We start from the raw sequence: 25,216 nt of genomic DNA on the forward strand, positions 1-25,216 counted from the left end.
AACGCACTATCAAGTGGTAAAGACTTTAGATTATTCAGTTAGTTTGTTTGAGGGTATTAGAGAAGGTAACAGGATTAAAGTGAGTAAGGTTTTGTGTATGTAGGTATTGATGCTGGAGGGGAGACTGTGTTGCTCGGTGGATGAAGGCTGGCAGGTGGTCACTGAAAGAGTCGGGAAGGATTCCAGAGTCCAAGATATTATTAGGGTGGGTAGCTAAGATCCAGTCAAGTGTGGATCCTGGAGGATTGCTCTTGTTGGGTCTGGTAATAGAATTGGTTAATTGAGTAAAGTTGTAAAGATTGACGGTTATGGCTGAATTTGGGTTATTAACTTTGTTCCAATCGATATTGACATCCCCTAAAATATAGGTCTCTAGGTTAATATTAGTTGAGATCCACTGGAGGATTTCTTCAAGGGTGGTAGCATTGTTACCTGGGGGAATATAGAGGGAGATGAAGCAGATACTTTTGTGAGTATTCATTTGTAGTAAACTTATAAGTAGTTCAGCGTTGTAAAACTGAGGAATAGGGTTTGGGTAAGGAGTAATGGGGAGTAAATTGGAGAATATCAAGGCTACTCCTCCACCTTTCTGTTTAAGCGATCAGATGGAAGGGCTTGAAAACCAGGGGGAAGGATTTCAGAGTCAGATATAGTAGGTTTTAGCCAGGTCTCAGAGATGGCTACAATGTCAGGAAGGTTATGGTGAAGCCAGGCATGGAATAGAGTAGATTTATTTCTTAGACTTTGGGCATTGAGAGTAACTATTTTTAGGCTTTTGAGATTGGTGGTTTTGCTACATTTTGGGAGGAGAGATTGTTAGTAGTGCATTTTGGGAAGGAGAGATTGTTAGTAGTGCTAGGTCCAGGGTTTGGGTGGATATCGCCTGATTGGAGTAGGTGGAAGAAGAAGGAAAATAGTAGGCTATTTAGTTTGCCTTTTGACTCTTGTGTGCAGTAGATTAGAACTTTGGGAGTAGTGTATTGTAGAGATGGGTAGGATCTTTGGTTTGAAGTAGTGGAGAGGATTATGCTGTAATAGAGAGGATGATATGTTATGGAAGTGAGTTGTGGAGTAGTTAGAATTTGGAATAGAAGTTGAGAGGTGTGACCAAAAGAATGGGGAAGAGAAGAGGAGGTAGGAGGAAGTAAGGTGCAGTGGAATTAGAATTAAAGCGTGATAACGGGATTCAAGAGTGAGAAGGAGTGGAGAGTACATATTGTGAGTGGGTAGAAAGAAAGATGAGGAAGAATGGATGGAAACGTAGGGTGAGAGAAAGAGACAGAGAGTAGGGAAGTAACTGTGGTGTAATTAGTGTAGGGAGTGGTTTTACTAAGTGGGAGAGAGGAGAAGGAAGGCTAGTGATTGGTGTGGATAGAGAGGGAGGGTTTAACTGGAGTAATAAATGTAGGTGGAGTGGGGGTGGGTGGGATTGGGGGTAGGGTAAAGAGTAGAACAGCTCAGGATGAACAATCAGTGGATTGCAGACTGCTCAGGTAAGAAAAGTGCAGGTGAGTAAAGAATAATAAAGTGAGGTAGTACTAAGAGGTGATTACAGAAGAGCAAAAGATATATGAAGAAAGGATGGGGCAAGGTATGGGCAGCAGAATGTTTTAAAGAAATGTATAGGATAGCAGGAGCAGGTTATAGACAACAAAACTTAGGTGATGCAAATTATAGGATAGCAAGATAGGAGAGTGGGTTGGAGTAATTTGAAATTGGACCACTGAGTACAGAGGAGGGTATGGCTGCTGGCAGTCCTGGCTAAAAACTAACAATTATAGGCTACAAGACATAATAATCTTAAATGTCAGCTTGTCTGCCAGGTTTAGGTGAACACATACTTTCTTTCTTCCTTTCTTGGAAGAGCTCAGAGGTGAGACCATGAGTAAAATGGAAGGGTCCAGAGATTCCAGATATCCAAAGTTTCAGCCTCTAGTGGAAGGAGGGCAAGCTGGAGAGCAGGGAATGAAGAGGGAGCAAGATTAAAAGTAGTAGAGAAAAATGAGACAATTGACCTTAGTAGGTAGACCAGACATTGTGGCTAAGCAAAATATCAAAAACTACATTTATGAGTTAATTCAACATTGCTGGATGGAGTTCAGGAAAAGGTACAATCAGTGCAGGCAAAAGTGCAGTCAATCAAAAAACAAGAAGTCAAGGAAACACTCTATACAAATATGTATTGCTTTGCTACATATACATTCAGAAATCCATGTAGGAGTTCACAGGATAAAAACAGACTCTAGTGTAATATGGGTTAGGGTATATAACAACGGCTATATAACATTAGTATTGTACACTTCACTTAAACTATACTGATGTCCAGATACGTAGTACTACTGATTAATTCAAATTCTATAGAGAGGGAAATAATGGCTGTTTTCTACAAACTGTATAAAAGAAAAGTAACAATATAACAACTGATTAATATAGCATTTGTATTGTGCACTACACACACTTATAACTAATATATTTTAACTAATATAACATTTGTATTATGCACTACACACAAGCAATGCAGATTAAATACTTGGTGGGCACTGTGTAGGGCTTACACCGAATGTATCCATGTTTGTTGTCACAGTTCCCCCTTGGCAGTGCACCGTGCCTATTAATGATGGTGGATTGCTGAGGGAAAGCTGAGGAACATGGTTTTTGAATCAGTGTAGGAATAGGTGTAATGCTAACTGTAGCTGCAGATGTGTATGAGACTCCCTGCAATGTCCATTGTTTTTTTTAGTTTTTTTTTCCTTTGTTTTATTTTTAAAGCATGGTTGCACAGCACAGCACGGGAGACAGCAATGCCAAGCTGCACTCACATATAATTCAGCAGACACCTGCCAGACATCTAAAACTAGAAACCAGATATAATTAGTTATTTATTTAAAGGTGTGTTTAAGAGTGTGCAAGCATGTTTGCATGGCATGGTGTTCAGCACTGCTTATAGGTAGCTGAGTGGTATATGTGAAGGCATCTTGGATTTCTTAATATCCTCATAGCTAAATGAGTAGAGATACGATTTCATGTGCAGTAGGTCCAGGGTTTGAATACATCAAAAAGAAAATATGTATTTAATTTTTACATGTGTATTGTGCATATTTTTTTATAAAAGATGGCCCTGCTGTGTTCTGCTAAGCTCTCCTCAACTATGCTTAGACCTGCTAAGCACTGCATAAACATGATAACAGCTGTCAATGGTTGTATGCTGCTCGGCTCTGCTTGGCTGATTGCATGCTGCTAAGCTCTGCTAAAACTATGGTTCTGCCAGTTTACACACTTCTCAGCTCAGCTGTGCTGGTTTGTGCAGTGCTAAGAGATGCAGCACTTTTTTGAATGTTGCCCAATGATGTGTAAGGGCAAGAAAACAGCTTATATTAAGCCCAATAGGCAGGAATACAGCAGAATATATTGTAGCTCTGTCACTGATGGTATACTATGGCTGGCAGTTGTGAATGTGCATGCTTTCGGGCATAGCATTGAGGCATTCTGTGGTCCAGGGTAATGGCTGGGCTCCTTGTGCATAACCATGATGACAGGCTGCTGCAGGGTGGTTACCAGGGCTGATAGTATAAGGCAGAGGACTGAGACCAGCTGACCAAAGATCTCACTAGTGTCACTGATATCCCCCGCACAGGTGAGCAATGTTGTCACCACCATGATGACCTGAAAAGACAGAATACAGGCTCTTGGACACCTGGGTCTAAGAAGAGAGGGCAGGGAATGCTCCACAAGTATGTAAGTACTATCTCCTTTATTTTGCCAATATGTACTCTGAATGCCTGCAAAACTGGTACGCATAGTGGTGTGCTTCTCTCCCAACAAATGCAGCTGAGATGGCTCACAATGTTGAGTCGCATGCCTGGTGCTTGGCCAGGTTGTGCCATAAGTGTGGTGAGTACGTATGTATTATGCTAACTGTAGTGAAATAAGCAAGAAAAAGTAAAGCATCAACTGCAGTAAAATATATACAGCAGAGTTTGTATTGCAATAAATGTGGAATTAGAGATGTAGTGCAATAAGTGAATAATGCCAAATGTACTGCAACAAAAACATGAAACAATACCAATAACTAGATTAAAATATATACAGTAAAGTTTGTAGTGAAATAAATGTGGAATTAGAGCTGTATTGCAATAAATGAATAATGCCAACTGTACTGCAATAAAAACATGAAACAATACCAATAACACCAAGGAAAATGCTATATGCATTGAGGCTGTAAGGTAAGGAGCTGGAGTCAAGAATGCAAATCTAATGGCTGCAAATTGTATTGGTTAACTCATATAAGTACTGTTCAAGGCTGTGTCTAGTCCAATATTGGTCGCATAATGCTCTTTCATCCACAGACATCAGGTAATAAAGGTATATAGGTGAGGTAGCCCACTCTATTAGCTGATATTGTTTGTTAACTTTACAGATATGATACTGAAATATAGCTTACCTCCTATCTGCGTTATGCTCGGATTTCATGCATGTGCATTGTACTCTCATGGCAACATAGCAAAAGTCTGCAGTAGTACTACCAGGTCATATTTTGGTTCCAGGTGATCTCCAGGCAAATATCAGTCAGTCAGTAATCAGCAGCAAATCAGTAGCTCAGTTTGTTAAGTATACACTACATTTTGCCACATACAGTCCAGGGTTCAAATCCAGTTGTATGTAGCAGTAAATATTACAGTAGAAGTTAAGTAATGCTCACAGTTTCTCTCTTCACAGGAACTACAGGTAAATGGGTGAGGTAGCCCATATCATGAGTAGATAACTGTGTGTTTAGATGTCACAGACTGTTAAAATCATTAGCAAGAATGTGTTCATCAGCAATGTTGAGATAGAAATAAAATGTGTAATCCCAGTATGACTGTATGCCTGGAGTGACTGTTTAAAGGCATGGCAACTGTTTAGTGTCTGTACTGCACACATAAACATCTCTGAATTGTCATGATTTCATATTATGTAATTAATAGTGTATAGTTAATTTGCCACAGGATTACCATGGAAATGATTACCTAGATTGCAAGGTATCACCAAATCAGCCCACAGAACACCTTGGTAATTATATAGGTCCACCTGATGTGCAAGTGTTCTATGTAGTTGTGTACCCACAGTTGTTACTGCTTGGCTCATAGTGTCCCATGCAAAATAGCTTGAGAGGCATGTACATGCTACATCAGCTATAGGAGACTGGTAATCACTGTACACATAAATAAAAACCCATAGAGTACTTAGTAGTAATCTTGTCAAAGAATTAACTGGAAATGTTACTAATGGGCTCTTTCTCTCTCTCTCCCCACCCCTTATCTTCATTTATTTCTTGTTGTTATTTATTGGTTATTGTTTACTATTAACATATGTTATTACATTAACTGTATTTTAGGACATGTGTTTTATTATTGTTATGTATTATAATGGTTGTATATTAACATATCTTGTTAAATTACCTATTTTGTTGGCTTTGTGGTGTAACTGTTACTGGTATGCTGTTAACATACTGACTCTTCTGCTATTTATTGTTGTGTTTCACATAATATGCATTGATATGGAATTGGGTTATTTCCAATGTTTTGCCATGCTGTTATTCCTAACAATGACTTGTTCACAATTAACCTATACTTATTGCTATACCTCTATTACCACAGTATGTCGGGGTACGCTTGTTTTGGCTGATATGCCTACCTAGCATCAACCAGCCATGGCACTGTGTCCTGGCATATCTGGGTCCCAGACCAGTGATTCCCCCTCTGCTGCCCCTGCACTACCAGTGGCATCAGGTGGGACTGCTTCAGAAGGTGGGTCCTGGTCTCCACCTGGAAGCGGTGGCAGAGGGACCATTGTCACCCAGGAACAACTGCCACTTTTGTTGCGCAGGATTGTTCATCGGAGCTATAAATGCTACCTGCTCCAGACTGAGGCAATGCTGGACAACCTGGTGGAGCAGCTTCACCTGGTGCCCAGCCTCCAGCACAGCCAACCTTAGGGCAGTGAAGGAGCAGTGTTGACAGTCCCATGGGTGGGGACATGAGTCACGCTGCTGCCATCTAGAGGCATGTGTGACTTGGATTCCACAACACCATCCTTATCCAAGGTGTTTATCCCCTTCATGTGTTACACACTGCCCTTGTTTGCTGTCTTGTCTGTCAGCAAAGCCATCCTCTCCTACCCAACTTACCTTTCCACATGTACACATGTCCCTTTCATAACATTCCACTCTCACCTTAAAAAAATGGAATTAGTTTAACACTAATTCCTAGTACCTGTTCTTATATTTTTCTGTGGTATTCTTTTCTTGTATTAAAATAAGAAGAAAAATGCAATAAAAATATATTTAAAAAAAAATAACAAAAGGAAACTTGTCCCAAAAAAAAAATAATAATAATATCACCCCATACATAGCTCTGCATTTTGCACATGTGTACACTGGGCACAAGAAATTTGGTCCAATTGGCTTAACAGTGCAGTTATGTTGTCCCCACCCCTCTCTCTGGGGTTTGAGAGTCCAGATTCACTTACACAATCTGACAAAGTGCACAGCTCTTGCTGTACAAGAAACAGATAGCTATGGTTCTCTACTACACCCTTCCTGCACATCCCTTCCTGCCTTTCACTATGTTTTCCCCCTGCTTGCCCCATTTCATCACTTTCCTATCACCCCCTTTTTAATTTCTTTATTTTTAGAGAGCATTTGCGCAGAGCTGCACAGAGCAGCAAGCCATGCCACTTCACTTAGCTGAGCTTAAATGGAGCTTTAATGATTAAATGTGTTTATTACATTGAAGACACATGTACAAAATAAACACCACTCCCATGTTTCAAACCTGATCCCATCACACCTATAGCACACTGCATTAACCCACCACTCTACACAGATCTTAATTAAAGCAGTTGTTTTCAGCAAACTATAGTGTTTGCCACTTACAGTCATTGGGCATGTCTCAGCGAAGATGTGAGTGCACCGCACTATGCAAACTGGAATAAAATTTAATGGGAAAAATGGGAGTTTACCTTGGACTCTGGTGCAATAATACACCACTAGACAGCCACAGACATAATAATTGATGTACGTGAGGCCTGTGATAGCAGGTAAATGTTTCCTTTTATCAGCAACATGTTGAAACACACCTGCTAAGGCTTGAATAGCAATGTACATGCTCATCTGGGACCCTGGTGCAGAAATACAGCCATAGAAAGTCATGCACATACTGATGGATGCAGACAATGTGTGTCACAGCCTGTATGTCTGCACAAATACCTTGCAAATACATCTCCTGCAGCAGTGACTCAGTAGCTCCATCTGTTAAATGGTTTCCATGCAGTATATTTTGCCACACACAGTCCCGGGTTCAAATCCAGGTTTATGCTGCAGTTCAATTACATTATTATGAGGACAGCAAAAAAATGATTGAGTCATGCAATCTTTATCTGCACAGCTTACTGTTAATTAATAAACTGCCATCCAGTTTTGTAAGTCAAAGGCATGCAGGTAGGGACCCACTGCATATATCCATATAGCCTAACAATATGTCGCCTACTACACTGTTATTGTCACCATTACAAAATAGACGCAGCTTAATCACATGCCCTGATGTAAAGGGTACCCTTACTCTGGCTCTGCCATAATGACAAGGCTGCCACATCTGCCACAGTTACATGTACAGCTTGTTGTCCTCCAAAGTGTTCACACTCCCCCCTATCCACCCTAGGCTGCAGCAACAGCTGCAGCCTGCAGCACACACAACTGCATGTAAAGGTAAAAGCTACAGACCTACCCCACCTCCCAACCTCTTAGAACAAGGAATCCAGACACAGACATATGTAATGGAGGGGGTGGTCAAACACCCAGAGACAGGGACATATTTAACAGTTTGCTCCTACAAAGATAGTAAGTTGATAAACAAAATCCAAATAAGTCCCACACAGGCAGGCAGACTGGAATTCAGATATAACTTTAAATCAAATTTAATTTATTTGAATAAAATTCTTTTCATCCAGTTCTATACATGAATTTCTTTAGATACACCAAAGTGCACTTATTTGGATGTTGTTTATCAGTCTGCTTTCTGCGGTTGTTATCTAAAGATAGTTGATAGAATAACAGCTATTGCATTAGCAGGCATATTCTGATGGGTATGAAATCTGACACTCAAATGTCTGTCTTTCCATACTGACCTCAACCCACTATGTGTGCCAGTGAACTGCCAGATGACCACAATGCCATGGGACACTGACAACACATATGAGGCAATACTGTGGACATACTGCATAAATCTCTACAATTGACAGTTATGTTACCTACCCTCTGCGATGCTGTAGTCTCTACACCTCAGTAATAACCATCTTAACAACTAAGAAAGAGGCCCAGATCTACATGAAGGCCTTATATATTGCATTGTGGTGCATTGCCGTTGGATAATGATAGTGCAATTCAGCTGTTTTGACTGCAATTAGGAATTCTGGTCCACAGATTATTGCAGAGGAAATTACCTGCTAATGAGCAGTACCTTAAAAAGGCAGCCAGTTGGTTATGGGGGACATGTCTGTATGAGACTTCAATCACATAGAGAGCATATTTTCAAAATATTACCAGGAGCAAAGTTCAACAAAGGAGTACTGCACTCCACCATGTATGTAATAGATTTCTCGATAAAACAGGATGCATATGGAAAGATGGAGGTATGGGGGAATAGGAATTACAGAAGTAAGCCTTTCTTAGATCTATGGTGATGACATGTCATTGATACTCTGTGTTCCTACACCTGCAGGCATGTGACTCATCGGTCCCTGATTTTCACTCACATTTTATCAGTGTCCCTGTTAATCTCTCCTACAATGGTTGGCTGACATAGGAAAGTTAGTTGACTACACATGATAGATAGTGACAATACGTAAGGGTGTACACTTCTGTAATATCAAATGATGTAGTGTAAGACACCTCCTCTCATTTTGTCAGTGTCTTACATAAATAGTTCTAACATTTTAACAGTGTCTCCAAATGTCCCTGATGTACTCTGGCTAAGTCCCTGATTCTGTTGACATTTGTCCCTGTTTGGTTAAGAGCTATTCCTAACATATCTTTCAACCTCTTACAACAAGAAATCAGGACAGAGTCATACTTAATGGGGGGACAAAGGCCCAAACCTAGCGACACTGTTTAAATATTGCCAGTGGAAAGTAAGAAAGTGAATAGAATAACAGATATTACAGTAGAATAACTTTGTTCTGTAGGGTATTACATCTGAAACTCAGATATTTGTCTTAATTCTCTGACAGCAACCATCAATGATTGGCCGACCATTTGTCCGAAATCCACACTTTTGTGTGAAAATGACTAAAACTATGATGCAAGCACCTTGACATTCTGCAAACATCTGTATAGTTGAGAGGTATGATGCTTACAGGGAATGTATACTACAGCAGGTTTACATTGTTTTCTGTCATTGTGGCACCCTAGTGTTGCTGGACTGTTCTCATATAGTGGTTGTAATAGCACACTGCTATTTTTTCTGGCAGTGGCCATATAACATATTAGGATTAGCTTTCCCATAAGGGACACACCACAGTAGACTGCTGTGCTGGGTGTAGGAATATACAGTAGAATCTGTCACAGCACACAGGGACATACCCCAGTATTGCTACTATCTTGATGGTATCCACACACAAAGTGTGTTGCCAGACTGTGGGGTATGACGTGTGATGGAGCAGTGGATAGTGCAGGCCATTATGGGTGTGCTGCATCTGTATATAGTGGACATCCATGTATCTGGCCCTGTAATGTGTTCCCCTTTTGTTGTCTTTCAGGAACCATGTACCACAGAAGACATGCCCCCTTCTCAGATGCAGAGAATTACATAATAGTGGATGTACTGAGACAGCACCATCAGATCTTGTTGTCCAGGGGGAGGCATAATCAGGAACAGGGGGCAGCATTTTGGGCAGACCTTGTGCGGATGTCAATCAGATTGGCCAACAGGACAGGACCTATGAGTAGGTCTGAATCCAGGTCACAGACATGCTGAATGCTGCACGATGAAGGGCAGCTAATATTGCCAGGGATCGTGCCACCACAAGTGGAGGGCCTTTACAATGGAACAACCACTCTCGACCACAGAGGAATTCTTGGTGAACCTAGGAACACAGGACAGCTTCCAGGCATCCATCACTCCATACATCACGGAGGTGGGTGCCACAGTGTCCACAGCAGAGGAGTGTTCAGGTAAGCATACTGTGTTCACCAGTGTAATACTGTATCAGTCATTGTGGCAGGCTGTACATACCTGTACAATGGTGTCAGTTCTATTTGCATTCAGGGACTAGTTGGAGTTTACACTCAGTTGTGCACACATACTTAGAATGTCAGCAATGCAGCCAGTATCACAGTAGCTACTGTACATGTGGATATATGCATATATTACCTTGTAGAGATGCAACATTTGGTGGTGCTGAAAATGCCTCACCCTCACATCCTCATAGGTCCATCAGCTGTGGCCCAAGTCCATGGTCCTGTACCTGGTAAGTGTGATACTGTTTTTACAGATCATATATACCCTATGAAAGTTAAGGGCTGCCATATTGCCCTTTGTGCAAATGTTGTGTTTAGCCAGAGTAGCATATTTGCATGTTCCATTCTGGAACAGTTACTTATGGTTCATAGACTGGGTAAGCACAGGTGTGCATTTGAATGACCATCAATACATTTGCACTTATAGTTATGAGCAGCTACACAGACTGGTATACATGAGGCAATTACTCTAAGATGCCTGTTCAAACACAAAAGGGAGATGGTACATACCTGAGACAGTGACACTAGTACCGGCATATCATTTTCAAGATAGGTGCACTGGGTTTTATGTATAGCTGTATCAAATATAGCATCATACTGCATAACTTACAGGGAGATTTTACTGTTAACTTTAACTGGATGTGGCTGAAGTGCATGTTCTAAAGGGCGTGACTTGTCTGTATATGTTGCTGTGAGGTTGTCTGTTCTGCATGGGAGCGGAGATGAGAAGTGAGACCGGTAATGCAGTTGTGGATCCACAATTGTATGAGTTACCATACGCAAAAGTGCAGGTATTGATGTTCTGCTTTTGTCTCTGTTTTCACAGGTGACTGAGGAGTTGGAGTCTGTCCCCCTCACAACCTATGTCAGTGTCTCATTGGACTCTGATGATGATGGTGGCCATAATGAAGCACAGGTGGGTTTTTCTGGGGCTGAATCTGTCCCAGAGGTTGACATCCCTCTTCTGCCTCCATTGTCACTGCACACAGTCAGTATGCCCACACATACCCATTCCCCAAAGGCCACAGATATTTGACAGTCAGAGGGTGGCAACATTGAACAGGGCACTGTGGCAACTATGGCATCAGTGAGTGTAGACACTCACCATAGCCAGACAGCTGTCAAGGTCCCACACAGGCAGATTGACAGGGGTGCTTGTAGGAAGACTGCTGTACATTTACCACCTGTTGCAGGTGTCACATCATGAGTCACTCGGTGCATGTTTTTGGTCATCATGTAGGCACAGGCATGTTCTGAATGTAACACCAGATGGATGCTTAGGGTTATGAATGCAGCATAGTCTGACATCCATCACTATCTCCACCACATTGAGGACACCCTGGATCAGTTCACTGATGCAGCAGACAGTGGGCTGAGACAGTGTCTGTCTTCGACCACACATTGCCTGTGCTGGAACATCTGGTTGGAGGTGGCTGTCGGACATGTAGACGTACATCAGCAACACCATCTGCTGAGTATCCATGTGGCATTGCACAGTCATGCTCCCATACTGGTAGTACCTCCAGTGCTTCAGAGGGAAGTGTGCTCTCCACACCATGATGTAGTAGGCCATGGGCACATGGTGCTGGGCAGTCTTGTGGGGGGACACAGCCCCAGCAGGCAGCAGTCACCATCAAGTACTAGCACTGCATCTGAACTTGGGCATGGTGGTGCCAGTGCTACTCCTGGCAGAGCCAGTTCCCATGTTTATGGCCAGAGATGGTGAACTGTCCACTCTGCCATGTACGGTCCACAGGCATCCAACATACACACATGTAGGGCTAACACTGGGCTTGATTGTGCACATGCACACACTCAAACATCACTGTCACATGCAGGTCACCAACAGACTCACACAGCACATCTCAATGGCCCATCTAACCTGCACCCCTTCCTGACTTGCACACATACTGTCAAATGTTTATCACAGCCTAGGCCTCCGGCACCCCCACACCACACCCTGTGCATGTGATGATACCTGTACTACATCCTTGCCACCAATGCAGGGAAATGCTACTATGCATCTGATGCACAGAGTGTCTATAAAATACTTGACATGTGCTTGTGTAGTGCAGTATTGTTTTGACATGCCACATGTTGTGGGCCACTACAGGTACTGTATGCAGGCATGTGTCATGACTACATGTCACACTTTGTGTATCTTTGTTGCATGATGTTGGACTGGTGGTAGTGTTACAGAATGACAGGAATGTCACTGACCTGTGTATGTTTCTTTTCCAAGAGACTGAGAGGATAAACTATGGACATATGGTGGCAATACAGCTGCTCAGGATAGCATGGCAGCACAATAGAAATATGACATCAACAAGGTACGGCAATACATGCATGTCTCCCTAGGTGCATATGTGTAGAACAGTCTATCAGGGACAATGAAGGTAGTCAGTGTAATCATGCATTCATAGTTTGTGATAAGGTTTGCTACCCTTGCTACATGTCACCTGGGTTTCCTGAACTTAAAAATCTAGAAAGTGTGTTGATGGATTTGACATATCTACAAATATCCCATGTGCGGGTCAGACAGGTGGTGGACATCAGTTATGATTATGTAGAGGAGGGTAATTTAGGGCCAGCAGCTAATCACAGGAGTACAATTTAGGACCACAGCTAGTCACAGAGCCATAAAATGTATAACCATTGCATGAAGATTGCCCATATGGGCATATCCATAGTGCTGCAAGGGGATATATTTACACACACAGACCTGGCTGGTGTGAGATTAGAATCCCTACCTATCCACTATAACTCACAGTACTTATCACATGCACCATGGCGATTATCTGCCAATAGACTATTTGCCAGTGCTTTTAAGGTGGATGACATCAGCAGGCCTTGTAAAGGATGGCAATGTGGAGGCCTGCAGCTAGTCACAGGGCCATAAAATGCATAACCATTGCATAAAGATAGCCCATATGGCATGTCCATAGTGCTGCAAGGGTGTATATTAGAATCCCTATCTGCTATTACACACTATAGCTAGCAGTACTTATTGCATGTGCCACACGTTATGTCTGTTGCATATGTGATTGTAGGCACAGTACTTGTGGAGTACATAAAGTAGTCTGGTGTTAGACAGCACATGTGGCCTGCAGAGTGATATTGCTTGTTACTATTACTGTATGTAGTGTTCTAGGAACAGGACACCTGATAATATCCCAGCTATGTGTGTACAGTTACCATTATGGCCATATGTGGCTGTTTGCAGTTAGATAGGCAAACATGTGGCCAGGGACAATATGGCCTGTGCAAGGCAAGTATTGAAACCATTGTACATTACAACACTTGCTTACCTGTGTCTGTCTAAAACGTGACATTCTGCAAGCACAGATGTCTGTGGGTGAGTGGATTATGTGCTGTTGTGGCCTTGTTTTGGTTCCTTCAGACAACTGTTGTAATGTGTAAGTGGAGATAACTTCAGCATCCTGAGGGTATGTGGGGACATCTTACATCCCTACATATATATATATATATATATATATATATATATATATATATATATATTTTATTTATTTATTTTACATTTGTTAACCGGGCTAGTCTAACTGGATATATTTCCATTTTCAGTAGCGGCCCGAGGAGAAAAGCTCCAGTAGTAAATAATTTGATTATAAATTTGAAATACAATACAAACAATGCAAATCACAGTTGATACATAGTAAATGAAAGTAGTTCAATAAAAAATACAAGAAGCAGTGAATAAAAAATGGAGATAAAAGATGGCATTTACACTAATATAAAAATGACAAAAGTATGTGTTAAATTATTTACACAAATAAAAGTGACAATACGGTATGATAAAATTATGAAAATAAGAAATAAGGATAGATTCCACCAGTATGTTCCATTGTGTTTACCAGCTCCTGATCTGCTTCGAAAAGTATGCATTAGAGTTAGGAATATATAGTAGGAGGTGGAAATAATATTAGCAAAACCAGAAGGTTAGTCAGGGTTACTGCAGGGGCATAACCAGTGTGTTTTAAGGTGTCTTTTGAGGTTTTGTCTAAAGAGAGGCAAGGAAGAAAGTGACGTTAGTTCGTTGGGGAGTAGGTTCCAGTTTTTTCCCACTGTGTTATAAAACAGGGAATCACCAGCCGTGTTGTTAGTCTTGGTTATTCTAGCTAGAAGTTTGCTAGAAGAGCTTAGCGAGATTAGATTTTTATAGGGGTTTATGAGATTAGATAGTATAGGAGTGCTGTTAGGTTGATAAAATATCTTGTGGGCAATGGTTAGTTGGGAGATGTTCAGATGGTTTTGAAGTTCAAGCCAGCCTAGCTGCATTAGATTTAAACAGTGGTGAGTTCTAAAGGAATTGCCAGTGGCAAATCTGGTGATGCTGTTGTAGGCATGAGCTAGCTTGACAAGGTTATTTTTTTGAGGTTAGTGTATATGGGACAGGCATATAGAAGAGTTGAAATTAAATGGGAGTGTGCAATCTTGGTTCTGGCTATTGGAGTTAGGAAAGTTTTGATTCGATATAAGGAGCCTATTTTTCTGTTGACAGTTTTTATGGTATTATTTATGTGGATATCAAATGTAAGGTTATTGTCAATAGTAATTCCTAACAAGTTGGTGGAAGAGTTGGGGTATATGGTTGTACGATTATTGGAAATGACAGAGAAATCTATAGGGGAGGACTTACTGGTGGGTATAAAGAGTAGGAGCTTGTTTTTTTTTAGCACTGAGAAGGAGGCAACATTTTGTGAACCATGTTTCAACTGTGTTGAATAAATTCTGAGTCACAGAATGTAGTTCAGATGGGGAGCTTGCCGAGCATATTAATGTTGAATCATCTGCATATTAAATGCACGTGGCTTGTGGGATTGCTACATGGAGGTCATTGATAAAAAGAGAAAAAAAATAGTGGGCCTAGAATAGAGCCTTGAGGGACTCCGAGGGTGACTGGTAGAAAGGATGATATATTATTTTCCCAGAGAACTGCTTGTTGTCTATTGGTTAGGTAGGACATGAACCATTTAATAGCCAGAGAGTCAAGGGAAAAGGATTCAAGAATGCTGATAACAAGGGTATGGTTTACCATGTCAAAAGCTTTTGAGAGGTCAATAAAGAGTGCAGATGAGAGGTTGTTGTTATTGTGATTTCTATTTATAACATCTGTAAAGGTTAACAGGGCGGTAGTGGTGCTATGTGATGGCCTAAAACCATGCTGGCATTTAGCTATTGTGTTATTTTGAGTTAACTGGTTTAAAAGTTGTTGATGAATGCATTTTACCATGATTTTTGCTAAGGGTGATAAAAGAGCTATTGGCCAGTAGTTAGAGTAATCATTTGAGTTACCACCTTTGTGAAGTGGGATAATATGGGAGATTTTCCAGATGTCTGGAATGATGCCTTCCTTAATGGTTCTGTTTATGAGGATGGATATGAGATAGGAAATTACTTTGGCTGCTTTTTGGAGGTATTCAGAAGGTAGCTGGTCAGCAGAAGCAGTACAAGGCTTAGGTTTTTGAATGAGTTTGTAGATGAGAGTGGTAGAGATTGGTTGCATATAGAATGCTGGTAGAGTGCTGGGTATGGAGCTGGGAAGGCTTGAGTTGTCTGGAGTAAGTTGACTAGCTAGTGCTTGTATGGTTTCTGTAAAGAAGGAGTTGAAGGCATTGGCAGTTTGATGGGGGGTATCTGGGTCTGCCTGAAGTGGGGTAGGTGTACGAGAGTGCTCTGGGGAAAAAAGTTTATTGATACTAGACCAGAACTTCTGGGGGTTGTTTTGGTGATTTTGCTGTAGTTTACAGTAGTAGTTCTTTTTATCCATGAGTATTGCCTTTTTTGTACTATTTCTTAGTTGCTTAAAAATTTGTTGATCAGAAATATTTTTGTTAGCTCTCCACTTAGCCCAGGATTTATTCCTAAGTAAAATTTTTTTGTCTGGTTTCTTTAGAAAGCCATGGGGCTGGTTTGGCTTTCATTCTGATGGACCTTTTGGGTGCATGCCTGTCAAGGATAGATAGGAATTTAGAGTTTAGATAATTGACAGCCTCTTCAAGTGGTAGAGTTTTTAAAGGGTTCCAGTCACAGGCACTTAGTTCATTTTGAATGATACTGGGTTGAAGTGTTTGTTGATACATACGATTCTGTATACGGGGGGAATTGAGATATCATTTTTATGCCTAAGGATGTAGGTTAAAGTATGATCACTAACATCGTCAGGTAGAGTTCCTACATTGTAAGTTTGTTTTTGTCTATTTATAAGTATCCAGTCTAGGGTGCTCTCTTTTTTGTTTTTTTTATTGATTCTGGTTGAAGAGGTGATAGTTTGACTGAAGCCATGAAGGTTGATATGGGAGGTAGGATTATCAGCATTGACAGTTTTCCAATTAGTATTAAAATCACCAAGTATAATAGTTTCTTGGGGGTAAGTTGAGTACACCCAGCTTAGAATATACTCTATAGTACTGATATTATTACCGGGTGGTAGGTAGATGCAGATGATATATAGAGATTTGTTTTGGTTGATTTGAAATCTGGTGATAAGTACTTCTGCCTTACTATCTTGAGGTGGGTAGAATGGTAAAGTGGTGATCTGAAGTCCATCTTTGAATAAGACTGCTACTCCCCAACCCTTACTTTTTATACGGTCTTGTCTCAGTACATTATACCCTTGGGGAATGATTTCATTGTCTTTGGTCTCAGGGTTTAACCATGTTTCTGTCAGACAGAGAATGTCAAAGCTATGGGTATCTAAAAGTGCATGGAGATGGGTTACTTTGTTATTAAGGCTGTGGATATTCAGATGTCCTATTAGGAAAGAGTTGGGGAGTATGGGCTGGGTTATTAGGGTAGGTGGATTGGTAGGGCCAGGGTTAGGGTGGATGTCACCATCTTTTAAGGAGGGTTTAATGAGTCTTAATGCAGAGTTATTAATAAAGTTGGTTAGATATTTCACTTTCTTTACTGTGGGTATATTGTATTTAATGTGGGAGAGTCTATGGTATTTAGGTAGTAGATAGCTGGGAGTTGAGTTGATGTTAATTTGACTAAAAGGTAGTATAGAAGTGTGTACTTCTGTCTGTTTAGGAGAGTAGTTAAAATGGTAGTAGTATGGTTCTTCAAAGGAGGTGAGGATATAGGCATAGGTCAGGGCAGTTGATAGTATGGTTATGAGTTTGGATTTGGTAATGTTTGTTTTTACTGTTAAAGGCATCTTTAGAGATTATGTATAAAAAGTTTTAGGAGTTGGGTAGAGATGTAGAAAGCAAGGAGGTAATGAATGAGAAGAGTAAAGAGAGGAGAGAACAAATTATTAGTGGCTGAAGGAAGAAGGGGTGTGGTAAGTTACAATAAGGAGTGGCTAATAGAAGTAATAGATAACTGGGATGGGTGTGGATACTTTAGTAAATAGATTGGCGAGTAGGATTGGTAAGCTGAGGGAGGGGGTGTGGTAAGAGAAGTATAAGGTTAGGACTACTGGGGTGGGTGGGAATTGGGGGTAGGGTAGGGAAGTGGAGTGAGCCTGCAGGGCGAACGGAGCGGGGGAAAGCTGAGAGAGGCAGGGAGATGATCAGTTATACAGTGAGACTGTGTTCTATAGGCTAAGAGAAGGTAAGAATCACTTTCTATAATTACTTATTAAAAGACATAAAGGGGTAAGCGTATAGAAAAGATGTATAGGAGAGAGAGGTAATAGTAAGGATTTCTAACACAGGAAAAGTAACTAGTTTAGAAAGTTAATTAAGGAGTTTTAAGACAGGAGTAGTAAAGGACAGTCAAATAAGCTTTCTAGTGTATGTATAATAAACACTAATAAGGTTACTTCCTTTCCTATTTTTCAGGGGGGTTCAAGTTTATTAATAATAGACACTAATAAGGTTAATTCTTTACCTATCTGTCAGATGGAGGTAATGACATACAGTAAGGGTACAAGCAAGGATAACAGAGGAAGGCTGCACCACAGGGCTACAGGAGTTTGGCTAGCAGTAAGAAACAACTTTATATGCTTTGAGTTCTGCTGCCCTCTAGTGGAGTAAGAAGGGAGTTACATTTAAGCCTAAGGATAGGAGGTAAAGGAAGAAAACAAGTAGGAAAGTAGGAGATGGCCTAGGGGTAGGTCCTATATATATATATATATATATATATATATATATATATATATAGGTGTATGTATATATATATATATATATATATATATATATATATATATATATATATATATATACATATATATACATATATATACAAATGTGTATAACAGGGATATCTCTTTAAATGTTGCTGTGTGTGTGTATTTTATGTAAATGTGTTAGGTAGATATATGTGGAGAGTTTATGTATCATTGTCATTTATATAGCAATATATATATATATATATATATATATATATATATATATATATATATATATATATACAGGTATCATATGTATATGTGATACATACTGATAGATACACTAATCATGTGTGATGGGGATAAGGACAGACAGCTATGTATACGTAGCTGTCTGAATGTACACACATATTTCCACATAGCAGGCCTTGTGAGGAAGAGGCAACAGACTTACAGTACAGCACTTCCCTTAAATTGCCCAAGGCATTCCCCAGCTGTGTGCTGTTCTTAATATGTGACTGGGGTATATAATGTTATATACACAGGGTAACAGTCTGCATTCCTCTCACTGTACATGTTTTTGCAGAATGTTCAGCATTTCGTCCCATATGTCTGGTCTGTTCCTCATATGTCTGTGGTGTTCTGGTAAAATATTGCATAATGCATTCACTGAATTGTACTAACTACTGACACATTTAAGTGATGGCCTTTACATCCTGCAGCTATTCTATTCTGTTGCAGCCTGCTGATATACTAGTCACCTTCTAGTCACCTTCTAGTCACCATCAGAGCATGTGTAATGTCTGTCTGTAGTTTTGGCCCTTTGTCCCCCCATTCTCTTTGACTTTATCCAGGTTTCTTGTAGTAACAGATTGAGGGGTATGACAGTCTGTGGGAATATCACCATACGAGCACCTCACATGCAAAAGATGTAAATGCTGCCAAATTCAAATAATCAACACCATCACCCATGCTAACATTCTTAGCCCAGTGAGCCACACCAGCTACCAAACAGAAAAATGTCATTCCTCACACAATCAACAGCATAAGGACATACATTGTCACCCCTGCGTTGTGTGAGGCATACAACATATGTCCAGGTTCTATGTCACAGAACTGGAATTAGCTGGTCTACTGATATATTATTGCAGACTTACTGTTACAGCAGTTGTATGGGAATACTGATGTGTTGGGGGGTGGGGGAAAAACAGCACATGATCTGCTGCCATAGATAGTAGTGCAAATATCATGTGACCCCACTGTTTAACATCTCCCTTGACTGCTGTAGTGAATATTCCAATATTGAGGCCTAGTGAATATTACAGAACACATACTATTGAACTTGGCATCTGTAGTCCCATGTGGATGTTACATCTCTCCAAATAGCCTGCATATGATAGTATATTATAGTACTCCTGACAAGTGGTGTTTAGGTGAGTGACATATCTTGCGAATGCAGCAGTCGACAGAACTGTAGTTCAGGGCTGACTCTGTCTGATGCATGAAGTACACAGCCAATACATGGTTAGGTACAGGTTGTGTGTGTCGCCGAGCATCAGTTTTTACTATATGTATGCAAGTTGGAGTAAGGTGTCAGTCCCTAGGGCCCTAGGTTGTCAGGACAAGTGCAGCAGACAGTGGGCTGAAACTCTTTGCCAAGGCCAGGGCATAATGGGCATATCTACATCTGCCTAGAGGGACATCATCAGAGGTTTCCTCCTCTGAGCTCCCCTGTGGGTGTGGTTGTTGGGACCTAATCACTGGCGGGAGGCTGTGTATCCTTTTGCTTTGCTGATCCTGCTGCAGCTGTTTCCATAGGATCATATTGTGTAGCATGGCACATACTGTGAACATCTGTGCATATGTGGCTGGAGAGTACTGCAGGGCTCCACCAGATATATCAAGGCACCAGAACCGTTACTTCAGCAGCCCAAACACATGCTCTATGATGTTCCTAGTTTGGGCATGTGTCTCACTATGCTGCTGTTCCATGGGTCTGTGCATTTCTGATGGGTATCATCAACCATGGTTCCACTGCATAGCCAGCAACCCCAGTAAATGGCTGTGTGGTATGTCCCCCCATAGCAAACATCTGGTACAGCTTTGATGCATACCAGATATGGGTGTCATGATAACTGCCAGGGCTGCCAGCACACACATTCATGATAATGGCCTGGGCATTGCACATGACCTGGCAGTTGATAGAGTGATATCCCTTGCAGTTGACATAGAGTCAACCCTCCTCACTGGGTGGTACCTCGATGTGTACATGTGTGCAATCTATAGCACCCAGTACCTCGGGGTAGAGTGCTGCATGGTAGAAGTGTTGCATACTGCTGGCCTTCTCCTCAGGAGTGTGGGGAAAATAAATGTGCTCACTGACATGTGGTTGCATGGCATCCAGGAAATGATGGAGTATCCTGGATGCTGATGCCTGATAGACCCCCATCATATCTCCAGTTGGTCTTTGGAATGGACCTGTAGCTAGTACCCTAAGAGCTATACATACCTTTGTTTCCACTGGGATGGGTTACCCTCTGTTGGTTCTTGGTCTAAGGTGAGGGTAGCAGAGCTCAGTGAGTCCTTGTAGTATGTCTCTGTCCACACTGTAGTGCTCTACAATCTCCAGCTCATGTAGCAACTGGAAGGTTACCCTGGACCTGAACACTCTTTTAATTCTCAATCTAGAACTATTGTTGGCTGCAGAAGTAGCAGCATTGACCTCAGCATCTAGCACATACAGAGGTAGCAGACCTGCAGTAACCCCTAGCATTCCTTCACTTACAAATCCCACATCTGTACTCCACTGTTGCAGAGTATGGGGGTGAATTCAGATTGTAGTGCTCTGATGTAGGTGCAGCATGTGTGATTGGCTACTTGTGATGCATTACCCCTGCTATGTGCATTATTACAGACTGTTAATGGCCCTAGCTTAGGTGAAACAGGGGTCATCAGTAATTAATATACCATTGACTTTCTCAGTCATTTTTTTTTTTTTGGACAGCCTTCCTCGCTCAGCTCTGTGTCATGAGGGTAAACAATGCTCAGCAGTCACTGCACACACCCCTGTATAAGGTCACGCTCAACATAGTGGTGTGCCACATAAACATGCAGAAACACATGACCTTAGTTTTACCATATTTCTGCTTAGTTTCTTGCCATACTATACGAAAATTTCCATATATGTATTGTATTTCCATCCATTCTGTATATTCCTTTATTGCATGTTATGTAATTACTTCAGAAGTATGTATACTTAAAATGTGATCTGTGTTTATATTTGTTCTATTTGTTTACTTAAAACGTTTTTGGGAGCTTTTCTCCTCAGGTCTCTGCTGAAAAAGGGCTTCTAAGAACCCAGACAGACTTATCCGGTTAACAAATGTAAAAATAAATAAATAAAATAAATAAATAAAATAAATAAATAAAATAAATAAATATGTGCCCCAAAGGTAAACAAAGTTTAGCAGAAACTGTACACTTCTCCCTGCTCAGCAGAGCACTGTGCTGCGCAAACAGGTACTGCTGAGCTCCAGTGAGCTTACAAGTCCTCAGACAGCCCTGCTTGATGTCAGCTAGCTCTTCTCTGGACATCAACATGGTTATGTGCCTACATGGAAGGGATCCGAGTACATGGATATCCATTTCTGTTATTCAGTAACCCCACCTCATTTGCATAAGGATCTGTGCACATGACCTGGAAACTACACGGTTCCAGGCCCTGCCTCATTAGTAACAGCAACATTCCACCATTGTAGATACTCCACACAGGGTCCTATAATATATTACTGTCACATACTGATAAATTTGTTTTTTACACTCTTTTTTTATTTTTATTTTTTTTCATAAAAGCATGTTTGCACACTGCACAAACATACCGACATCATTAAAAAAAAATAAAATTATTTTAAATTATTTCCCATATGGTTTTAGACACATGATTGATCATTTTGCACATAAATGTGTCTGCTATGCTATTTCTTTCCATCTAACTACACTTTCACAGACCCTGTTGTCTGTTTAAAATCCCGTATATGGATTTTTCCATGTAGACTATGGACACAAACACAGGGTCTGCAGGACTGCCTGTCTGCTTGTTGGATCACTCTACCTCCCTCATTTTCATGTAATTCACCTGCTTATGAGGTGATTTCCATGCCAAGGATACTTCTGTGTTGGTGATTGCGTGCACACCATCCAGCTCTGTTTAATGGATCGCAAACATGTTTACTTTCATGTAAGCAGTGTGCCATGATGCCTACATGAAAAAAAAAGTCTGTGTAGGCTTTATTAAATTCCCCCTGGGGACTAAATCTTCCTGACTTTAGATTAAACTATGACATAATAATCAATAGTAGCAGATTAATAAAAATAGCTGATTATAGTTCTAAGAAGAATTCATGGACTCCCTGCTGGATAGAATTACACTATAAATACAGCAAATCTCTTAATTTTAATCCCAAGACTCTCCCCTTTCTTAATAATTTGACTTTGGAAAGCATTAAGCTTCACACTTCAATGAAGTATAACATCATTAACTTGCAAAAACTTTGACTCATTAAGCTTATCCGCTGCTTTTGTAACTTTACAACCTATACACCTCCAAACAAACTTAAAACTTAATAATTCAGTGTTAAATTTTAATAATTTCCCCCTTTTAAAGGAGAAATGGATTTTTAATTTCTACCCCTTCTGTGACCTTGCTGCATAATGGCTGAGATCTGCACAAAATCTTCCAAAGAGTTATACCATCATTTATTTATTTATTTATTTATTTATTTCAGTTTGATTACCGGGGAAGTCCACTGGGCCAAGAAGTGCCCATTTTCAGTGGAGGCCCGGGGAGAAAAGTTCCAAGAACAGTATAATACAATATAGGTTACAGAATAAAAGCTCAAAGAACAGTAAAATACAATATAGGTTACAGAATGCAAATAAAGATTACAAAGTAAAAATACATACAATATAGTTTGTAAAAACAAGTAGGGTTAATACATTTGAGAGTTGCAGAGAACTTGATGGCAGATTTTTTTTTTTTTAATCAATATTTATATGCTTACAGTCACTTAAACTCTGTTAGTTGTAGTTTTTTTGAGAAATTAGAATAAGTATGAGAGTATAGTGGAGTAGGAGTAGGAGTGCTTAGTTAGGGGTCGCTATGGAATTTAAGTGGGGTGAAAGCAGGAGCATTTCCATTTGGAGGATAGGTAAAGAAAAAGTTTTGTTTTGAAGGATTCAGTGTTGGGTATAGTCCTAAGTAAAGTAGGCAGAGAGTTCCATTTTTTACCTAGTGAGAAGGAGAGTAAAAGCTGGCCAGCTGGTCGTTTCGATTTACTAATGGAGATTAGGTTTTGGTTTTCGGATCTCAGTGATCTGTTAGGGATGTATGGAGGAAAGATGTCCTTTAAGGCTGGGCATTTATTAGGGGAGAATATTAGTTTGTGAGCGGTGGTTAGTTGTAGATAGTCTAGGTGATTAGGGAGTTCTAGCCAATTCAGAGAACGAAGGCTGTGGCAGTGGTGACTTGATGTTTTGGATTTGGTGGCAAATTTAGAGATCTTATTATAGCAAGCTTCAAGCTTAGAGGTGTTGGTAGCAGACAAGCTGGTTAGGAGAGGGGATCCATATAGAAGAGAAGGTAGGAGGAATGATGTTGCCAGGGTATGCCTAGTGGAGTTTGAAAGGAAGTGATTGTTCCTATATAGCATACCTAGCTTTTGGTGGGTTTTCTTTATGTTATGTTGTATGTGAAGATCAAATCTGAGGTGTTCATCTATGGTGATGCCAAGGAGTTTTGCAGAGGGGACCACTTCAATGGCAGTGTTAGTTTGGCTGAGAACATTGAAAGTGTTTTTGTCCACAGAGGAAACTTTGGAGGGGAGAAAAATTTGTATTTTGGATTTATTGGAGTTGAGAGAAAGGTGGTTTTGGTGCATCCAGTTCTCTGTGGTGGTAAAGGCTAATTGGGTTTTGGTCTGGAGTTCAGGAAGGTTTGGGGCAGAGCAGACCAAGGTAGAGTCATCTGCGTATTGGATGACTGTGGTGTCAGGGATGAAGATGTGAAGGTTGTTTATGAAGATGTTGAAAAGCATGGGTCCAAGGATGGATCCCTGAGGAACACCAGTAGATGTAGGCAAAAAGGAAGAGAATGAGTTATTCCATTTGACTGCTTGAGATCTGTCAGATAGGTAACTGGAGAACCAGGAAAGAGTGTTTGGGGAGAGTTTGAGATTAGCCAGATGATGAAGAAGGTGTGTGTGGGAGATGGTGTCAAAAGCTTTTGAAAGGTCTAGCAGTACTAAATCATATTCAGACAAATTAGAGAAATGCATTCTAGATTCTTTTTAACCTTAACATATAGGGTGAAAACATAACTGTTTGTAAAACTCTCTAGAATTTAATGTTAAAGAAAAAGAAAATGATTTTCAAGTAAGTATAACTTAATTATGTTGCTCAGACATCAGAACAAAATCCTGTTCTCAAAATATTGGACCACTTTGAACCCACTTGAACCCAGCAATCTCAATAAACCAAATAAAACAATCTATACAATTAACTTAAAAAATAATTCCTTTTAAAACACTCAGCAATACACAACTTATGACTATCAATAATGAATATCTACTATTCTAAATAAATTTAACCCTTCACTGTCCCCTTTTTGCCCTTACTGTGAGTTACCAAGAGCTGATTTCCTTCACATCCTGTGGAGTTGCAAATATTCCTATAAACTTTGGCACTCACTAAAAGTTCGACTCCAAAAGATGGGATATGAAAAATCTACCCTTTCATGGGAATTTACTGTATTGCATATACTCCACCTGGTTTGACTGAACTACAAACTCACATTCTAATTACACTGTTCAACC

Source organism: Protopterus annectens, chromosome 11.part0 (genome assembly GCF_019279795.1).
Source record: "Protopterus annectens isolate FY-2018-M chromosome 11.part0, PAN1.0, whole genome shotgun sequence".
NCBI classification, from domain to species: Eukaryota; Metazoa; Chordata; order Ceratodontiformes; family Protopteridae; genus Protopterus; species Protopterus annectens.